The sequence below is a fragment of the Erithacus rubecula genome, assembly GCF_903797595.1.
Source record: "Erithacus rubecula genome assembly, contig: scaffold_1159_arrow_ctg1, whole genome shotgun sequence".
NCBI lineage: Eukaryota > Metazoa > Chordata > Aves > Passeriformes > Muscicapidae > Erithacus > Erithacus rubecula.
Window position 1 is genome coordinate 8627 of NW_027636247.1, and position 9363 is coordinate 17989.

General features: G+C 43.4%; 1 long non-coding RNA gene across 1 annotated transcript; it reads right to left on the bottom strand.

The window, feature by feature from the left end:
* Positions 1-6029: 6029 nt before the first annotated feature.
* LOC306815330 lies at positions 6030-8928 on the bottom strand. The gene is made up of 3 exons (XR_013777379.1): positions 8814-8928; positions 7248-7575; positions 6030-6097 (listed from the first exon to the last, which is right to left on the bottom strand). It is a non-coding gene; the product is annotated as an uncharacterized lncRNA (long non-coding RNA).
* Positions 8929-9363: the final 435 nt, after the last annotated feature.

A 9363-nucleotide genomic window follows, 5' to 3' on the forward strand; every position in this document is an offset into this window, starting at 1 on the left:
AGAAGAAACATCAGGCTCTTTGGCAGCGTTCCCAAAAAGGCCACAGGACAAATGGGAACATCACTCTCACTCACCCAGCCAGGCTGTCCCACAGACTCTGAATTTGGGCATTGCAGGGATCAATCCAACAGATCACCTGCACTTCTCCAAAGCCTGAGCAGAGCTTTGCTGAGAATTCAGCACTGCCCACAGTGCCCGGGGCTGACACTGAGCGAGCCCTGCATGGGCTGCTGCCCCAGCACCATCCAAGGCTGCCTGGCTGGCACAGCAGGAGCTGGTCCCTCTGCCAGGGGTTTATCCCATCCCTGGAGGAGCTCTTGGAGCCCTGAGAGGAGCACACAGCACTGAGCACGGGCTGCTGAACTTCCATGTCCTTGTTCGTGACACTCTGGGACAGGCTCGGATCAACAGGCCAGAATGATCTGAGCAGGGCAGATGCTGGTTTTATCCACACCTGGGCCAAACAGCACCGTAGGAAAAGTATCACTGGCAGCTGTTCTTGGTTTGGCCATTTTTATGATTAGCAACACGTTTGTATCCCAATTCAGCTTTATTTGACTCTGCAATTTCTGGGAGCACAAAAATTATTTTCACAAACATAAGAAAATTGTATGACTGTAATTTTAAGTGCATATGAAGCTAAATGTAAACAATCCTTATATTAGATAGGAGTTGCCTGCCTAAAGAACCTATGACTTTGCACCTATTATTTCCCTGATTTTGTATCTTTCAGAGGAAGCAGCACAGTTCATTTGAACGAAGCCCTTCCTTACACTTAAGAGAAAAAACAAGTTGTATGAGAGCTCTGCCAGCTGTGAATGCATGAAGAATTGTACTGCTATGGAAAGTGTACACTGTTTAACTACATTTTTAGGAGAAGAGCTAGTATATAAATTCATTAATGAAGGAAAGTACCGGAATTTGAATTTTTCTTGTATAATATCAATTTCCCAAAAGGTTTTGTGACTGTATTTTTCCCTGTATGCAGACTTCCCTGGCAGTGACATCTGTGCTGGGTGCTGGATTGGATATCTTGGTCTGGGGAGATGCCTTTAGTTCATGGCACACACAGGTCTCAAGAGGGTGTCCGGGTGTCCCTGTGCTCTGGCACCAGCTGAGGTGTGCAGCATTTCTAGGGCTGCCTCCAGGAGTGATGAGCTCGAGTTAAAGCTGTGCCTTCTGCTGAGCAGCTGCTGCCACCTGACAAGGAACAGCTTGGCCTAATATAATAAACAGAGGCATCTACATTTCTTACTAATCCCAAGGTCTGATAGAATGGTTCTTCATCCTGCTGTGATCACTGAATCACAGGGTTAATGTCTACAAATGTCCCACTTTGTCTGCTTTATCCCTGCCAGCTCCATGAGCCTCGATATCCTGCTGCTCAACTTCCTTGAGAAAAACTGTCCTTTCCTTGGAACAAGGTTCTTCACTAACAGTTTGACTCAAAAGTTGCTCACTGATGTCTCTCTGATTCCCAAGTTATTTCAGATCTACAGCTGCCTTTTAGGGATATACCCTGCTGCTCATTTGATTTCTGAGGGATCTTCTTTTACCATTTTCAGGATTGAGCTAGAAGAAGCAAGTCAGGGTTCAAGGGAAGGACTTGTGTTTCCTACTTCATCCAGGGTCATTTAATTTGAAAAGTTTTAGACTTGGATTTTGAACAGTGAATTGTCTTTGGGCCAGATTTAAAAATCTCTCAACACACTCATGTTTTCAACATGCAAGCTTTTACACTCAGATTAGTCTCTTTCACTGAATGTTAGTAAAAAATTTAATGGGTGATGAGCCCTCCATTTAGTGTTTTTCCTTAATGAAAATTCCATAGTGATGCTGAATAAAGTGCTTGATTTGGATACTCCTGGAAACTCCATGCTTTCTTTCTCCCCTTCCTTCCTTCAATGTATGGAATACCAACATTTATGCCATGAGAGTTTTTCCCCATGTGTTTGTTTGAAGATCATGCATGTAGTAATGTTAAAATCATCTGATATAGAATCATTTTCCCACATACTTAATTTTTGCCTCCAACTACATCCCACCTAGACATCTTTTTCACCTACTTCCACTCTGATAATTGACCAGTCTTTTCTCTCTTGGATCACTAATTTGTCCAAATAAGACTAAAATGCAATGATCCCTTGAAACATGGTCATCTAGTCACTATAGTTTATATTTCCCCACTTATTAGGTATCAGGACTTAATTCTGACATGTAATAAATAGTATTTCAGCTTGAAGAGGCAGAGGACATGAATTCAATTGAAATCAGTGCATTAATTTTGCCTTCAGAATTCCTCATGAACTGTTTCAAGTTTGGATGAACAATTAATGCATCAGTGACTTTAACAGACAGGGAAAAGATGATGATGAGTAAGCAAATAATGGCTTGCTTCAGCACACAGCAGTCTGCAGTTTAAAAAGTGAATTTCATCATGTTTTGGAGGTTTTGAAGAAGAAAACGGAGAATAAAAATCTTTAAATCTTTGCAAGTCTCCTACATAATTATGTCAGTGTTAATGTGAGAATCTACAGAGTATCCTGCTTAATGATATACGTAGGTGTGGAGGTTTTTTATTCATTCATGGGTATATTTGTGGAAATAATCATAGATAAATGACTTTTTTCTAACCCTTTACAGGAATATTTGCATCTCATGTACATTCATGCTCTAAACTCTATGTGCTGTGGAAAGAACACTAGTGCTTAGATAGCATGGTTTCCTTCCAGATAACTCTTTTTTCCTATTGATTTGAAACTTGTGCCCTGTTCTGCCTGGGGCAGCACAGCAGTGCCACTCAGTCTCCAGATGGAAGCTGTCTTTCCCTTTCTTCATCCTGTTCTGAAATCACCTTGAATTCCTGCCTCCCACAGCTCTGCCCACTGATAAATAAGTGCAGCACCAGTCCATTGTCTCCATACCTGTGCATTATTTGATGCCATTCTACAGAACCTGGTGGAGATGTGTGGGCTGTGAAAGTATTCAAGGATTTCTGTATTTTCACACCTGAATATTGTCACAAATTTAATAATGCCTCTTCTGCCTAATGCAAAGTTTTAAATTTAAAGGAAGTTCAAAAAACACACCTATAATTATTATAATAAAAAATTTAATTTTGCCACAGTATTTTCTTCAAATCTGCACAATTTCAAATTAGAGGTACTGGGCTTCCACCTTGTACTGAAATATTTTAATTCAAAGGATAAACCAAGAGGCTTGAAGAAAAGAATTGTCCAGCAGAAAGCCACTCCAAATACCATACAAGTCCAAATGAGAGAAGCAGTTATCAACAGTGAAATTTCTTTATTGTTCATGTTCAATATTAACTTCTTTCTATTTCTAAAACTTCCTAAACTTCTTTGATCTAATCCTACATTTTGAACAAAGAATCAAGTCCTCAGTTCTAACATAAACTACTGTTCAATACTAACTTATATAATCCTAAACACCTAATCTCAAATTTGAAATAAAAATCCAGAGGTCACTGATTTGTGTGGCTGAAGCAGATGTGTGGTGCCAGGACTCCACTTATTGCTTGTCAAATTCAGATATTTGGTTCTGAATATGGGACAGCTTTTTGTGGAGGTACTGGCACCTGCTCTTCATTTCAGAGTAGCTGGGGCTACCCTGTGAAAGAGAAAGCAAAAGAGAATTAGGGCATGCAAATATTTCTGCAGAGTTTAGAATCTGATGTCCTTTGCTTTAAAAAAGCCTTGAGCCACACTCAGCAGTAACCATGGCCCTGCAGGTCTGGTGCCACACATACCTGCTGCAACTGCTGATACTCTGTCAGGATTCGATGAAGCAGCATCTGCAGAAAAAAACCATGAAGAATGTTTTATTACAACCATAAAATGTAAACCAAGGTAAAACAGTAAAATACCCTCAGTTTGATTCTAGACATTTTCTTCCCTGTGAGCCACCACTCTTCTGGGAGCTTGGCAAAAACCAATCCCCAGCTCCAGCATCCCCCAAGATCTGCAATTAAGCCTCTCAATAGGGAACAGAAGGAGCACATGCTCCAAGACTCTGCTTGGGACACACCTCACCTTACTCTTTGTTCACAGACAGCTCAAACAGGGTGTTTTGGGCAGGATCTCACAAAAATTAGACCCAGCCCAAGCAGTGTCTGAGCACATGTGCCAATGCTGCAGTTTCCCTTTGTCTCACTGAGCAGCTCCAGGGAATCCAAGTCATTGCTGGGATGAAACACACTCCTCGCAGTTTTATCTTTCTTTACCTGATAGGCTTCAGACCCTGGAATCAGACTCTTCCATTGCTCATAAAACTGTGTGAAATCTTTGTTGATCTTATCAATCTGAAAATGTAAATTCCTGTATTCCTCATACTCTGCATTGAAGTCATCCTTGTAGTGCTGGCGTTGCTCCAAGGAGACTATAGCAATGTATTTTCTAAAGGAAAAAAATAGATCATTTATCTCTGAGTGAACTCCAAGAGAACATTCTAATGTGTTCCTATTCCATAAAGCTCATGTGTCATTTTGCAGCTACCATGTGGCAAATGTCAAACACAGACTCCCAAGGTTCAAGTTAGTTGCTCTGGGACTGACTGTTTCTACATGCAAGTTCTTTGCTTTAAGAGGATGTAGTCAGGTCACTCCAGAAATCTGCTACATTTCTATGACACTTAGTTACTTACAGTTTATATTGTAGAGGTTTCCTTCATTAGCAAGTGAAGCACATTTAGAAAATATTGGCACTTCTTTCAAATATCAAATGACCAACAAAGACCACAATTTCAGGAAGAGAATAAACATTGCTTAGCTATATTATATAGGAAAAACTTTTAAATATACATTTACTTTTGAGAACCCATCTGAAATACACTTTTGGCAGGAACTGAATTTATGGTTCTGGTTACACAGAGTTGAACTTATGAGCCCCATTGATGTCTGCCTGTCTAACAGCAAAGCAGAGCTCATGATAATATCTGATTCTTCTAGTGGACAGCATTTGCAAAAATGACCCTTGAACTGAGGTGCTTGTAATGCAGCCATTAAAAACAAACTCCGTATAAGTCTGAAAGTGCAACTACAAAAACGCAAACCACATCAGCTCCTAATGAGGGTAAAACTCATTAATGCCTGAAGCAATTGATGGGTGAAAAATTTTCTTCATTCCCTTCTCATCCAAATAAAAATGAGTAAGGTTTACCAAGCTCGTGATACAAATCCAAGAAGCAGCGTCAATGAGAATAATAGACACCACTTCCCAACACTGACACACCAATGCTTCTGCTCCTCCTGGCCTGCACACCAGCTTCTTTTGAATGACAAAAACTCCCTCACATGGGAAAAAATCCTTGTAAACACCCTGAGATTAATTGCTACAAGCATTAAAACATTAACAAGTTGAAATTCAGTACCAGGACAGAGAGCAGCTTGTGCCAGGGATGCATCCCAGGCCAGATGCACCTGACTGCTGTGCTGGTGTCTTCTGAAATCCACAGATGTCTTTCAACATCTGGGGAGGTACTAGAGAAGAAATAGCCTGGACTTCTGGGTTCTGCCCAGTGACATTTCCTAGCAAGAGTCCTTGCACAGGCCTCACTCAGCTGCTCCCCTGCAGGACCACCTTGCCCTCAGCCTTCCCACGGAGCATCCCTGGCTGTATCCAATGTGACCCAGGGCCCTGCAGTGCCTGCTCCAAAGGGCACAGCTGCCCCAGAGCCCCAGGGCTGCAGGAGGCCTGGGTGCCCTTGCCAACATCACTGCTCTGACAGCAGCTGGCAGCCATTCCAGTGTTTGATACCACACACACACAGTTCTGCCTCCCCTCCTGCACTGCAAATACAAGGGAGGGATGCAGCACCACTGCTGCAGCTGACCCTGAGCAACTGCACTGCAGGAAGGGAGGGCCAGCCCAGCCTGAACCCACCTCGGTGTTCATTTCAGCTCTTAGCTATGCAGGGCCAGCAAAACCTTCTCAATATCATCCTTTCAAAACTGGGAAGAGCTTCACAGGGCACTCACTGCGAGTGGCAAGGCTCAACTGCTCTTTCACTCACCTCAAGTAGTCTGCTTGGGTGTTTGTGGCAGAGCATGTGGAGACAACGGAAGTTTGTTTTCCTTTTCCTGCAGAAAAGCAGAATTTTTGACACTCTTCATCAGGAGATCTTTCAAAAGCCAAAAAATACCCACTGGATGGTCTTGTAAAAGTCCTTCAGAGCTTTGTTATCACAGTAAATTACTCTGAAAAAAGCTCCAAAAATCAATAATGGGGCACACAGAATTTTCTATCCAGTAGCCAGTTCTGGGCTGTAGAAAGAAGGCATGGCCACTTTTCTCTACTGCACTACCATTGTGTAAAGCCCAGCTCAGCTTTTCTGTTTTGAATGCATGAGGTGGCATCTCCACAGCCATTCCAGTCATGCAGCAGCAGATGCAGTTTCACAAAACACAACAGCTTGATATAGACAGAGGGGGAGAGAGAGTGATGAACATGGAGGTTCTAAAAAGAAATAGAGAAAAAGGCTGGAGTTCTTCTCATGCCATGTTTTTATGGCCACTTCCTTGTCCATTCCAGAGGCCCAAAGTTCGCATGAAACAAAGTTTGGATGAAAATTTTCTGCACTCTTGTCAGCAGGAGAGTCACAGTATGTTCAATACAACCTGTAAGAAGAGCTTTGCTGTGAGCATTTCATTTCCAAAAGTGCATTTGCTCTCATGGCTTAGTCAGCACAAAAGCTGCAGCCTAAGCCCCAACTTGAAACACAGTCCAGATTTTTCCTTCACCAGCTGCTCTGAATTTTGTGGCTCCTAAAGAACAATGCTCACGTGTTTTTAGACTCAAGCAAGAATCTTTTTCTTGCTGTAGAGACTGTGTGTAAGGAAAAGACACTTGCATCCCTTCCAGCCCGAGATCTAAGAGCAGCTGTGACCATCTGTACCTGTGGGTACTCAAATCTTGGGCAGTACAAAGGTGGAACCTCCAGAGCCACCTGGGGACCCCCACCACTGACAAGACCAAGGGTGAAGATGGACTGGCTGTACCACAGAGAATCCATGTGGTGGTGATGATTTCATACCTAATGTTTCTCTCTTCTCTACACCCCACCTCTCTTCTCTTATTCCTTTCTATCTCTCTGGGTTGCATTTACTGTTAATAACATCTGTACAATTGAAAAGGATCTCACTTGTTGCCTAATTTGGGTAGGAGCTTCTCTGAATAGCCAAATCACCACAGTTCTCCAGGGAGGAGTTATGAAAAGCAGCATATTAATACCTTCATCGAAATCCAAAGGATGTGACTGCTTCAGCCTTTCCAATTCATTTTTCTCCCCGTTTGAATTGGAGATCTCCATCTGCTCCATGGCAGGCTCTGGGACTCTAGAACTCTGGAACTTGTTGTTCTGGTGCACCTCATGGGTGAAGGGGGAAATGGAGCCAACCCTTGGAGACATGTTCTGATTACAAAAGGCTGTGGAAGGCAGCACCCGGGAGGAAGAGAGACCTCCAGCTGCTGGCTGGATGTGACTGGTGAACTGCTGGTGACCAATTCGCCTCTTCTTGCTCAGCACAGGACTGGTGAAGTCAGAAGCCAGAGGCCGTTTCTGCATCAATAACAAAATAATTAATTCATTAATCTATGATCAGGATTTGCTCCCATTTGTAAAATAGCAGCATTTCTGAAGTGCCAATGGTTAAAAACAAATTTTCCTTAAATAAAAAATCATTCAGGCTCTATGTCATTTTTACTTTCTCATCAAGACTTCAAGTCTGTAGCTAAAAGGTTTTGGTAGAAAGGCACTCCCTTCTGCAGCTCTATCTAAGGCTTCCCCAAAATGGGGAGGTCCAGTTGTTTTTTTCTAGCTGCCAATTCATGCTTGTACACAGCTCTTGATGTCACACATACACATGATTTACTAAAGAGTCTGTTTTAGCTGTCTCCCTGTTAAAGACAAGATCAGTGCATCACTGACACAACCCAGGAGTTCAGGGTGTGCTGGTTGGTTGTGAATTCTCATCAGCATGATGAAAAAAGACATCAGTCACATGTCAGGATAATCTTGTGCTTTTAGGTGCAGTTGCCTTCACTCCAGCAGCCACTCCACTCTTTAAACTCAAAAGCTGATGGCTAAAATATTCTTTACTTTATACAAGAGACTTTCACAAGTGGTGACTTATGAGCTCTTCCATTTTCTTCAGTTCACTTCCATCTCTCAGTCCTCCCAATGACCTTGTGCTGGCTCACATGGCACAACACACAGCCACAAGCTCCTCACTCCCACAGCAAAATCCAGGACTGAGGATTGAGTAGAACAGGACAGCCATGCTATTCCCTGGCAGGGCAAAGGAGGAGCAAAATTAAGGCAGAGAAGGGAGTGAGGGAATATCACACTTCTCTAGATCCTGTGCTGGTCCTGTCACATGGATAGTGTAGATCTGGAGTAAACAATGAGAATGAAAGCAAGAGAGAGGGAAAAGGAAGCCAGAGGGCCCCATCTGCCCCACCCTTTTATGTACAGCAGCCTCTTATGTACAGTAGTCTTTTGTCCCAGTTTTGTCATGCATGCAGAGCCAGCCCTTTGAGCCCTTCTGCAGGCAATGAGTTGAGATCAGGGACTGAGCTCAAGTCTCCAGGCAGAGCAGAAAGTTGGCTCAGGACAGTGCTGCTGCACCCCTGCAGGATCCTCTCTTCTGATCACAACCTTCCTGCCAAAGCAGTCAGAATGCCTGAGGCACAACATGCTTTGGCCTGGTCCTGCACATGCACATCACAGCTTTTACACCATAAGCAGAGGGCCAAACCTTAATACACAATAAAGAATGTTAAAAATGCAGCAAATACCTGAGCAGGTCTTGCTGGAGCATGTGTCTCAGAAGGTCCTGGAGATGGTGCTTGCCTGGTGCTGGTGGGGTTCTGAGATGGAGTTGATTTGCTGTGAGGATGGTGAAACATTTCATGTTCCAAGGCCTCAATATCAGCAGTCATAGCTCTTTTGTTTCAGGTTATACAGACATTCAGTGTCAGGACCAAGGAAACAGCATGAAGCTGATTTGAGGGAGCTTTAGGCTGGATATCAGGAAACATTCTTGCCCCAGAGAGCGCCCAAGCACTGGAACAGGCTCTCGTGGCCCCTGGTCACTGTAGCAGGAGCTCAAGAAGCATTTGGACAACAGTCTTGGGCACAGGGTGTGATTCTTGTGGTGTCCTGTGCAGGGCCAGGGAGTTGAACTGCAGGACCCTGATGGGTTGCTGCTGACTCAGCATATTCTAACAAGTGAGGCTTCATCTCCCAGGGTGTTTGTTCTGAAGAGTCTCTTCTCCTTCCTCTAAAGACTGAACTTACCTAGCAAGTATCACCTTCAACTTCTCCCTATCCATTTCAGTGTAGCCA